Genomic DNA, 13,224 nt, shown 5'->3' with positions numbered 1-13,224 from the left:
TTGTTTGATACTCTCATTGGCTTTATTGGGTATTTTCTGTCTAGAATAGATTCAAACAATTTTTTCCCCAATTATTTAGCAGATAGATAGATAGATAGATAGATAGATAGATAGATAGATAGATAGATAGATAGATAGATAGATAGATAGATAGATAGAGAGAGAGAGAGAGAGACAGAGAGAGTACTTGGTGAAGCCAATTAGCACCGCCATGATAATGCTAATTTCCGGTAGCATTGGTATGGGATTTCCAATATAACATTAGCATGGAGCTAATTGTCGGCCGAGAGTGAAGTCAAATCTTTGATATATTATAATTTCTTTCATTTGATTATTAATGAAACTAATGGTATAAATAAAAAAGCGACCTTATTGATAGATGTTGTACTTGGTGTTTTAGAAAGCCAATTAGCACCGCCATGATAATGCTAATTTCCGGTAGCATTGGTATGGGATTTCCAATATAACATTAGCATGGAGCTAATTGTCGGCCGAGAGTGAAGTCAAATGTTTGATATATTATCATTTCCTTCATTTGATTATTAATGAAACGAATAGTATATTTTTTATTCAATTGAATTATCAATGTATCTTTACCTTATAAAGGATTAAATGTCCACCCCAAGAGGATTTGATGTCTTCAAATGTTTTTTTTGTTTTAAGCATAATTGGTTGTCCTGTAGGTCAGTGGATAAGGTGTTGGGCGACAGGCCACTCAGTGCAGGGTTCAAACCCCACTGTGACCTCCTGATCCTGGCTAATAGCCGGTATGCATCGGTTGAGGGGGGACTGGCCCGAACCAAGCCAACGTTACAGGAAAACCTTTTCTTCATTACTACTAATGCTTTACATTAGACAAACAGCCTGCTCGCTCTTTGCTGTTTTAGAAAGCCAATTAGCACCGCCATGATAATGCTAATTTCCGATAGCATTCCTATGGGATTTCCAATATAACGTTAGCATCCAGCTAATTGTCGGCTGAGAGTCAAGTCAAATCTTTCATATATTATCATTTCCTTCATTTGATTATTAATATAAACTAATAGTATATTTTTTATTCAATTGAATTATCAATGTATCTTTACCTTATAAAGGATTAAATGTCCGCCCCAAGAGGATTTGATCATTTTTTATTATTATCAAACAGTGCTCCTTCACTACAAGTACAACTATACACACATAATAAACATATAACAACATATTTAAAACTTGTAAATCCTGTAAAGCTGCTTTGTGACAACATGTGTTGTGGAAAACCAAAATATATTTCATTGGATTTGATTTGATATTTACATTTTTTTTATTATGTACAACTATTTACTACAGGGCAGGTGGGGCGTTTGGCTCACTAGACCTGTTCAAAAAACTACTTTTTCATTAACACTAATCTTTGGAGGACAACTTTTATTTTTATGTAAGAATCAAAAGAAAACAATTCTGTAAAATACAGTACAGTAGTAATAAAAATAATTGGGGTTAGGTGGGCCATACAGCGAAAAGAGGAGGCGAGAAAAGAGGGTCAGTGTTCAGTGTTCATGGTCAGCCACTGGTCAGTGTTCATCCACACCGTCCCCTCAAAAGCCCTCAATGTCTAAAATACAGTAAATAGTACAGGAAGAGGTGCCTTACACAATCACCAACTATAACAGCCTAAAATGTGGTTAGAAATGAGGGGGAGAGACAAGTAATTTTTTTTTACCTTATTTTCAGTAGTTTTTAGCACTTTGAGTTGCATGTATGTATGAAAGGTGCTATACAAATAAAGATTATTATTACAGTGGTACCTCGAGATACGAGCTGCTCTATATATGAGCGATCCAAGATACGAGCACCGAGACGAGCAAAATTTCTGTTCGACACCCGAGTGCACGCTCGAGATACGAGCATGAACCACTAGGTGGCAGTACAGTACTATATGGAAAAAAAGAAATAATTAATCAGCTCAAAGACACACTCAAACGCTTTTCTTTTTCACCCTCCCCCACAACCTTAGGTTCAAAAACACAAACATACCTGTATGTGCGGAGATGACGTCATTTAGCGCGTTCTAGCAGCCAATAGCGTTTTTTTAATTTTAAACACATCCAGCAGAACAATGAACTGATGGTTCACACCATCACCCCCCCCTCACCCGTCTACCTATAAGTGGCTGCATGTACATAACAAAGGGTGGCCTAATGGAATGCAAATATCCCCAGAACTGCCCCCTGGTGGAGACCAGGTGGAAAAAGTGTGGAATGAAAATGCTGGGACTCCTAGTGTTAAAACTACATTCCCAGAGATTGATGCTATAGCTTTGAAATTGGTACCAAACGATAGGTAATAACATTTTCATTTATCTGGTATAAAACACATAGACACTATGTACATTTCAACTATATTTAATGCAAAAACATACATATTTTTGATGCTTGGAAAGGATGACATCGTATGATACATGACCAGTGTTGGGAACGTTACTTTAAAAAAGTAATTAGTTATAGTTACTCACTACTTGTTCAAAAACGTAACTGAGTTAGTAACTGAATTACTCTATAATACAAGTAACTCGTTACCAGGGAAAGTAACTATTTGCATTACAGTTAAAAAAAAGTTATATGCCAATGAATAAGGATTTTTTGAAAAAGCAGTACTCACAGTCAGTTGAAATGAGTATTTATTGCACATCAACAGACCAGTGCAGGATAAAATCCTTTAAAACCCCAAATCTTTGTAAATAATAATAATAATAAAAAGCAAAAGTAAACAGTTACACTATATAAAGTGCATTTAAATCAAATATCAAATATATTTGTATAGCGCTTTTCACAACATATGTTGTCACAAAGCGCTTTACAGTATTTACAAAGTTAACAATACTATGGGTCCAAATCCCTTATGAGCAAGCCAAAGGCGACAGTGGCAAGGAAAAACTCCCTAGATGGTGGGGAATAGGAAGAAACCTTGGGAGGACCAAGACTCAAAAGGGAACCCATCCTCCATTGGGCGGCCCGTTAACACACAAATTACACAAAAACAAATTATACAGACTAATACACAAGTTACAAATAAATCACACAATCAGGCTAAGTATAAGGTAACTAGAATGAAAGTTCTGGGTGCTGATATTGTCAATGTAAATGTCTTATGATGAACGCCAGGTTTTCATTCCATGTCGGAGCGATGATACTGGAATTGTAGGCTCCAACTGCAGTGTTACTCCCCAAGTGAACCTCGGAGAAGAAAGATATGTGATGTGGTAAATATGTAACAGATTATTCAAAGGCCAAACTACATCTATTTACATATTTACATTGACATCTATCAAATTAAATTAAATTCTCTCAACCTGAAACAACTGGATTGTTCAGAACAGAAGTAAACTTAAGAATAAAACCTCTATTCTTAAATAAATCAAATACCCAGTCTGGTAGACATTCAGGAACTTCAAGTATTTTCTTAAATAATGTTTATATCGCCACCTTGAAAATGATAATTTTTCTTCGGCTTGCTTCTGACTCGCTATTTCTGTCTCTTCTCCGTTTTTGTCGTGTCACTGGTGTGCTTTGGCGCGCGTGTAAAAACACTGGCTCGGATTGGCTACCATAACGCTGCCTTAGCCTTGTTAAGTTAAACAGGTGTTACACCGAGGACTGTGACCTATCGAGATCTGTTACTCCTCACTAGCCTGGGCAGTGGTCCGCTCGCATTACTGTTAGTATATCAATATATAGTAACGCACCGCTTTTAATGACCAGTAACGTCAACGGCGTTGTAACGACAGGAAAAGTAATTAATTATATTATCCCGTTACTGACAAAATGACGCCGTTATCGCAACACTGTACATGACTATCTCAAAAATGTTACTCTATTGTACATATATCACAATGATCACACATTACATTGAGAAATAGGTTTGAACCAACTAAGCTTTATATCTTAATTTAAGATTGTGAACTGCTGAGATCGTGGCATCTGTAAGACATCTGCACAGCGGGAAAGTGGTCAGCGATACAAGTGAACAGGACGAACCAACAGAGAAGAGAAGAAAGGTGGAAAAATCTCCTGCCACAAGGTGTTCCGGTCATGTGTATCTCATTGGGCAGCCCAGCTCCAGCATCAGTGGCTGTCAACTTCCTACTAATCGCCAGGTGTATCGCCATTCTGGAGTATGGCAAGGATTAAAACACTTACTAGACCAAATGCAGTCAATCACTCATTGCAGTTCCTTTCTCTTCCTCTGTTGTGTTGTCTCTTCTCTTGTTTTTGACTATTTTCCTGTATTTCTCATGGAGGATCATGAAGTGATTGACTGCATTTGGTCTAGTGTTTTAATCCTTGCCATACTCCAGAATGGCAAAACAACATCCAGTGTATCATGGGCTAGAGAACTATTGTCACTGTACAAGCCAACCTAGAAAATCCTGAAGCTACTGGATTACTGAAGGTTTGCCTACCGCTTCAGACTCTGTGTCCCAGCGACAACAGAGGTCTACGAATGGCTGCTTTTGAACCGTCCCTTCACCAGTCGGTGTCTGTGACATGGCGGGCAGAAAGCCCCGCCTTTGTCGCTCTCTGGCAGTTTGTCCCGGAGAGCAACGATGCCGTCCACCCTCTGCTATGTCACAAAAGCCTGGTGACGCAGCTCCACCGGACCGTCAGCCACGTCAGCCACGTCGACCACGCGATGATGGCCTTGAACGCTGTCGGGTCCCAGACTCTCCTGGGAATTAAAGAAAGAGAAATACAGATATTTCTGTATCCTAATCGTCAGGACATCACCCCTCCTTCCCCTCTGTCTTGCCAGCAATCAGCAGGACCAAACATCACCCTTTATTATGTTAATTAACAGAGCAAGAATGAGGCAGCAGCTCTGTGGTGCACCCAGAAAGTCTAATACTACCGCTACTAATATCCTCTGTAAATATATATCACATGTATTTGTTTGATACTCTCATTGGCTTTATTGGGTATTTTCTGTCTAGAATAGATTCAAACAATTTTTTCCCCAATTATTTAGCAGATAGATAGATAGATAGATAGATAGATAGATAGATAGATAGATAGATAGATAGAGAGAGAGAGAGAGAGACAGAGAGAGTACTTGGTGAAGCCAATTAGCACCGCCATGATAATGCTAATTTCCGGTAGCATTGGTATGGGATTTCCAATATAACATTAGCATGGAGCTAATTGTCGGCCGAGAGTGAAGTCAAATCTTTGATATATTATAATTTCTTTCATTTGATTATTAATGAAACTAATGGTATAAATAAAAAAGCGACCTTATTGATAGATGTTGTACTTGGTGTTTTAGAAAGCCAATTAGCACCGCCATGATAATGCTAATTTCCGGTAGCATTGGTATGGGATTTCCAATATAACATTAGCATGGAGCTAATTGTCGGCCGAGAGTGAAGTCAAATGTTTGATATATTATCATTTCCTTCATTTGATTATTAATGAAACGAATAGTATATTTTTTATTCAATTGAATTATCAATGTATCTTTACCTTATAAAGGATTAAATGTCCACCCCAAGAGGATTTGATGTCTTCAAATGTATTTTTTGTTTTAAGCATAATTGGTTGTCCTGTAGGTCAGTGGATAAGGTGTTGGGCGACAGGCCACTCAGTGCAGGGTTCAAACCCCACTGTGACCTCCTGATCCTGGCTAATAGCCGGTATGCATCGGTTGAGGGGGGACTGGCCCGAACCAAGCCAACGCTACAGGAAAACCTTTTCTTCATTACTACTAATGCTTTACATTAGACAAACAGCCTGCTCGCTCTTTGCTGTTTTAGAAAGCCAATTTGCACCGCCATGATAATGCTAATTTCCGATAGCATTCCTATGGGATTTCCTATATAACGTTAGCATCCAGCTAATTGTCGGCTGAGAGTCAAGTCAAATCTTTCATATATTATCATTTCCTTCATTTGATTATTAATATAAACTAATAGTATATTTTTTATTCAATTGAATTATCAATGTATCTTTACCTTATAAAGGATTAAATGTCCGCCCCAAGAGGATTTGATCATTTTTTATTATTATCAAACAGTGCTCCTTCACTACAAGTACAACTATACACACATAATAAACATATAACAACATATTTAAAACTTGTAAATCCTGTAAAGCTGCTTTGTGACAACATGTGTTGTGGAAAACCAAAATATATTTCATTGGATTTGATTTGATATTTACATTTTTTTTATTATGTACAACTATTTACTACAGGGCAGGTGGGGCGTTTGGCTCACTAGACCTGTTCAAAAAACTACTTTTTCATTAACACTAATCTTTGGAGGACAACTTTTATTTTTATGTAAGAATCAAAAGAAAACAATTCTGTAAAATACAGTACAGTAGTAATAAAAATAATTGGGGTTAGGTGGGCCATACAGCGAAAAGAGGAGGCGAGAAAAGAGGGTCAGTGTTCAGTGTTCATGGTCAGCCACTGGTCAGTGTTCATCCACACCGTCCCCTCAAAAGCCCTCAATGTCTAAAATACAGTAAATAGTACAGGAAGAGGTGCCTTACACAATCACCAACTATAACAGCCTAAAATGTGGTTAGAAATGAGGGGGAGAGACAAGTAATTTTTTTTTACCTTATTTTCAGTAGTTTTTAGCACTTTGAGTTGCATGTATGTATGAAAGGTGCTATACAAATAAAGATTATTATTACAGTGGTACCTCGAGATACGAGCTGCTCTATATATGAGCGATCCAAGATACGAGCACCGAGACGAGCAAAATTTCTGTTCGACACCCGAGTGCACGCTCGAGATACGAGCATGAACCACTAGGTGGCAGTACAGTACTATATGGAAAAAAAGAAATAATTAATCAGCTCAAAGACACACTCAAACGCTTTTCTTTTTCACCCTCCCCCACAACCTTAGGTTCAAAAACACAAACATACCTGTATGTGCGGAGATGACGTCATTTAGCGCGTTCTAGCAGCCAATAGCGTTTTTTTAATTTTAAACACATCCAGCAGAACAATGAACTGATGGTTCACACCATCACCCCCCCCTCACCCGTCTACCTATAAGTGGCTGCATGTACATAACAAAGGGTGGCCTAATGGAATGCAAATATCCCCAGAACTGCCCCCTGGTGGAGACCAGGTGGAAAAAGTGTGGAATGAAAATGCTGGGACTCCTAGTGTTAAAACTACATTCCCAGAGATTGATGCTATAGCTTTGAAATTGGTACCAAACGATAGGTAATAACATTTTCATTTATCTGGTATAAAACACATAGACACTATGTACATTTCAACTATATTTAATGCAAAAACATACATATTTTTGATGCTTGGAAAGGATGACATCGTATGATACATGACCAGTGTTGGGAACGTTACTTTAAAAAAGTAATTAGTTATAGTTACTCACTACTTGTTCAAAAACGTAACTGAGTTAGTAACTGAATTACTCTATAATACAAGTAACTCGTTACCAGGGAAAGTAACTATTTGCATTACAGTTAAAAAAAAGTTATATGCCAATGAATAAGGATTTTTTGAAAAAGCAGTACTCACAGTCAGTTGAAATGAGTATTTATTGCACATCAACAGACCAGTGCAGGATAAAATCCTTTAAAACCCCAAATCTTTGTAAATAATAATAATAATAAAAAGCAAAAGTAAACAGTTACACTATATAAAGTGCATTTAAATCAAATATCAAATATATTTGTATAGCGCTTTTCACAACATATGTTGTCACAAAGCGCTTTACAGTATTTACAAAGTTAACAATACTATGGGTCCAAATCCCTTATGAGCAAGCCAAAGGCGACAGTGGCAAGGAAAAACTCCCTAGATGGTGGGGAATAGGAAGAAACCTTGGGAGGACCAAGACTCAAAAGGGAACCCATCCTCCATTGGGCGGCCCGTTAACACACAAATTACACAAAAACAAATTATACAGACTAATACACAAGTTACAAATAAATCACACAATCAGGCTAAGTATAAGGTAACTAGAATGAAAGTTCTGGGTGCTGATATTGTCAATGTAAATGTCTTATGATGAACGCCAGGTTTTCATTCCATGTCGGAGCGATGATACTGGAATTGTAGGCTCCAACTGCAGTGTTACTCCCCAAGTGAACCTCGGAGAAGAAAGATATGTGATGTGGTAAATATGTAACAGATTATTCAAAGGCCAAACTACATCTATTTACATATTTACATTGACATCTATCAAATTAAATTAAATTCTCTCAACCTGAAACAACTGGATTGTTCAGAACAGAAGTAAACTTAAGAATAAAACCTCTATTCTTAAATAAATCAAATACCCAGTCTGGTAGACATTCAGGAACTTCAAGTATTTTCTTAAATAATGTTTATATCGCCACCTTGAAAATGATAATTTTTCTTCGGCTTGCTTCTGACTCGCTATTTCTGTCTCTTCTCCGTTTTTGTCGTGTCACTGGTGTGCTTTGGCGCGCGTGTAAAAACACTGGCTCGGATTGGCTACCATAACGCTGCCTTAGCCTTGTTAAGTTAAACAGGTGTTACACCGAGGACTGTGACCTATCGAGATCTGTTACTCCTCACTAGCCTGGGCAGTGGTCCGCTCGCATTACTGTTAGTATATCAATATATAGTAACGCACCGCTTTTAATGACCAGTAACGTCAACGGCGTTGTAACGACAGGAAAAGTAATTAATTATATTATCCCGTTACTGACAAAATGACGCCGTTATCGCAACACTGTACATGACTATCTCAAAAATGTTACTCTATTGTACATATATCACAATGATCACACATTACATTGAGAAATAGGTTTGAACCAACTAAGCTTTATATCTTAATTTAAGATTGTGAACTGCTGAGATCGTGGCATCTGTAAGACATCTGCACAGCGGGAAAGTGGTCAGCGATACAAGTGAACAGGACGAACCAACAGAGAAGAGAAGAAAGGTGGAAAAATCTCCTGCCACAAGGTGTTCCGGTCATGTGTATCTCATTGGGCAGCCCAGCTCCAGCATCAGTGGCTGTCAACTTCCTACTAATCGCCAGGTGTATCGCCATTCTGGAGTATGGCAAGGATTAAAACACTTACTAGACCAAATGCAGTCAATCACTCATTGCAGTTCCTTTCTCTTCCTCTGTTGTGTTGTCTCTTCTCTTGTTTTTGACTATTTTCCTGTATTTCTCATGGAGGATCATGAAGTGATTGACTGCATTTGGTCTAGTGTTTTAATCCTTGCCATACTCCAGAATGGCAAAACAACATCCAGTGTATCATGGGCTAGAGAACTATTGTCACTGTACAAGCCAACCTAGAAAATCCTGAAGCTACTGGATTACTGAAGGTTTGCCTACCGCTTCAGACTCTGTGTCCCAGCGACAACAGAGGTCTACGAATGGCTGCTTTTGAACCGTCCCTTCACCAGTCGGTGTCTGTGACATGGCGGGCAGAAAGCCCCGCCTTTGTCGCTCTCTGGCAGTTTGTCCCGGAGAGCAACGATGCCGTCCACCCTCTGCTATGTCACAAAAGCCTGGTGACGCAGCTCCACCGGACCGTCAGCCACGTCAGCCACGTCGACCACGCGATGATGGCCTTGAACGCTGTCGGGTCCCAGACTCTCCTGGGAATTAAAGAAAGAGAAATACAGATATTTCTGTATCCTAATCGTCAGGACATCACCCCTCCTTCCCCTCTGTCTTGCCAGCAATCAGCAGGACCAAACATCACCCTTTATTATGTTAATTAACAGAGCAAGAATGAGGCAGCAGCTCTGTGGTGCACCCAGAAAGTCTAATACTACCGCTACTAATATCCTCTGTAAATATATATCACATGTATTTGTTTGATACTCTCATTGGCTTTATTGGGTATTTTCTGTCTAGAATAGATTCAAACAATTTTTTCCCCAATTATTTAGCAGATAGATAGATAGATAGATAGATAGATAGATAGATAGATAGATAGATAGATAGAGAGAGAGAGAGAGAGACAGAGAGAGTACTTGGTGAAGCCAATTAGCACCGCCATGATAATGCTAATTTCCGGTAGCATTGGTATGGGATTTCCAATATAACATTAGCATGGAGCTAATTGTCGGCCGAGAGTGAAGTCAAATCTTTGATATATTATAATTTCTTTCATTTGATTATTAATGAAACTAATGGTATAAATAAAAAAGCGACCTTATTGATAGATGTTGTACTTGGTGTTTTAGAAAGCCAATTAGCACCGCCATGATAATGCTAATTTCCGGTAGCATTGGTATGGGATTTCCAATATAACATTAGCATGGAGCTAATTGTCGGCCGAGAGTGAAGTCAAATGTTTGATATATTATCATTTCCTTCATTTGATTATTAATGAAACGAATAGTATATTTTTTATTCAATTGAATTATCAATGTATCTTTACCTTATAAAGGATTAAATGTCCACCCCAAGAGGATTTGATGTCTTCAAATGTATTTTTTGTTTTAAGCATAATTGGTTGTCCTGTAGGTCAGTGGATAAGGTGTTGGGCGACAGGCCACTCAGTGCAGGGTTCAAACCCCACTGTGACCTCCTGATCCTGGCTAATAGCCGGTATGCATCGGTTGAGGGGGGACTGGCCCGAACCAAGCCAACGTTACAGGAAAACCTTTTCTTCATTACTACTAATGCTTTACATTAGACAAACAGCCTGCTCGCTCTTTGCTGTTTTAGAAAGCCAATTAGCACCGCCATGATAATGCTAATTTCCGATAGCATTCCTATGGGATTTCCAATATAACGTTAGCATCCAGCTAATTGTCGGCTGAGAGTCAAGTCAAATCTTTCATATATTATCATTTCCTTCATTTGATTATTAATATAAACTAATAGTATATTTTTTATTCAATTGAATTATCAATGTATCTTTACCTTATAAAGGATTAAATGTCCGCCCCAAGAGGATTTGATCATTTTTTATTATTATCAAACAGTGCTCCTTCACTACAAGTACAACTATACACACATAATAAACATATAACAACATATTTAAAACTTGTAAATCCTGTAAAGCTGCTTTGTGACAACATGTGTTGTGGAAAACCAAAATATATTTCATTGGATTTGATTTGATATTTACATTTTTTTTATTATGTACAACTATTTACTACAGGGCAGGTGGGGCGTTTGGCTCACTAGACCTGTTCAAAAAACTACTTTTTCATTAACACTAATCTTTGGAGGACAACTTTTATTTTTATGTAAGAATCAAAAGAAAACAATTCTGTAAAATACAGTACAGTAGTAATAAAAATAATTGGGGTTAGGTGGGCCATACAGCGAAAAGAGGAGGCGAGAAAAGAGGGTCAGTGTTCAGTGTTCATGGTCAGCCACTGGTCAGTGTTCATCCACACCGTCCCCTCAAAAGCCCTCAATGTCTAAAATACAGTAAATAGTACAGGAAGAGGTGCCTTACACAATCACCAACTATAACAGCCTAAAATGTGGTTAGAAATGAGGGGGAGAGACAAGTAATTTTTTTTACCTTATTTTCAGTAGTTTTTAGCACTTTGAGTTGCATGTATGTATGAAAGGTGCTATACAAATAAAGATTATTATTACAGTGGTACCTCGAGATACGAGCTGCTCTATATATGAGCGATCCAAGATACGAGCACCGAGACGAGCAAAATTTCTGTTCGACACCCGAGTGCACGCTCGAGATACGAGCATGAACCACTAGGTGGCAGTACAGTACTATATGGAAAAAAAGAAATAATTAATCAGCTCAAAGACACACTCAAACGCTTTTCTTTTTCACCCTCCCCCACAACCTTAGGTTCAAAAACACAAACATACCTGTATGTGCGGAGATGACGTCATTTAGCGCGTTCTAGCAGCCAATAGCGTTTTTTTAATTTTAAACACATCCAGCAGAACAATGAACTGATGGTTCACACCATCACCCCCCCCCACCCGTCTACCTATAAGTGGCTGCATGTACATAACAAAGGGTGGCCTAATGGAATGCAAATATCCCCAGAACTGCCCCCTGGTGGAGACCAGGTGGAAAAAGTGTGGAATGAAAATGCTGGGACTCCTAGTGTTAAAACTACATTCCCAGAGATTGATGCTATAGCTTTGAAATTGGTACCAAACGATAGGTAATAACATTTTCATTTATCTGGTATAAAACACATAGACACTATGTACATTTCAACTATATTTAATGCAAAAACATACATATTTTTGATGCTTGGAAAGGATGACATCGTATGATACATGACCAGTGTTGGGAACGTTACTTTAAAAAAGTAATTAGTTATAGTTACTCACTACTTGTTCAAAAACGTAACTGAGTTAGTAACTGAATTACTCTATAATACAAGTAACTCGTTACCAGGGAAAGTAACTATTTGCATTACAGTTAAAAAAAAGTTATATGCCAATGAATAAGGATTTTTTGAAAAAGCAGTACTCACAGTCAGTTGAAATGAGTATTTATTGCACATCAACAGACCAGTGCAGGATAAAATCCTTTAAAACCCCAAATCTTTGTAAATAATAATAATAATAAAAAGCAAAAGTAAACAGTTACACTATATAAAGTGCATTTAAATCAAATATCAAATATATTTGTATAGCGCTTTTCACAACATATGTTGTCACAAAGCGCTTTACAGTATTTACAAAGTTAACAATACTATGGGTCCAAATCCCTTATGAGCAAGCCAAAGGCGACAGTGGCAAGGAAAAACTCCCTAGATGGTGGGGAATAGGAAGAAACCTTGGGAGGACCAAGACTCAAAAGGGAACCCATCCTCCATTGGGCGGCCCGTTAACACACAAATTACACAAAAACAAATTATACAGACTAATACACAAGTTACAAATAAATCACACAATCAGGCTAAGTATAAGGTAACTAGAATGAAAGTTCTGGGTGCTGATATTGTCAATGTAAATGTCTTATGATGAACGCCAGGTTTTCATTCCATGTCGGAGCGATGATACTGGAATTGTAGGCTCCAACTGCAGTGTTACTCCCCAAGTGAACCTCGGAGAAGAAAGATATGTGATGTGGTAAATATGTAACAGATTATTCAAAGGCCAAACTACATCTATTTACATATTTACATTGACATCTATCAAATTAAATTAAATTCTCTCAACCTGAAACAACTGGATTGTTCAGAACAGAAGTAAACTTAAGAATAAAACCTCTATTCTTAAATAAATCAAATACCCAGTCTGGTAGACATTCAGGAACTTCAA

Source organism: Brachyhypopomus gauderio, unplaced genomic scaffold (assembly GCF_052324685.1).
Source record: "Brachyhypopomus gauderio isolate BG-103 unplaced genomic scaffold, BGAUD_0.2 sc205, whole genome shotgun sequence".
Lineage (NCBI taxonomy): Eukaryota > Metazoa > Chordata > Actinopteri > Gymnotiformes > Hypopomidae > Brachyhypopomus > Brachyhypopomus gauderio.
This window is presented reverse-complemented; position numbering follows the sequence as displayed.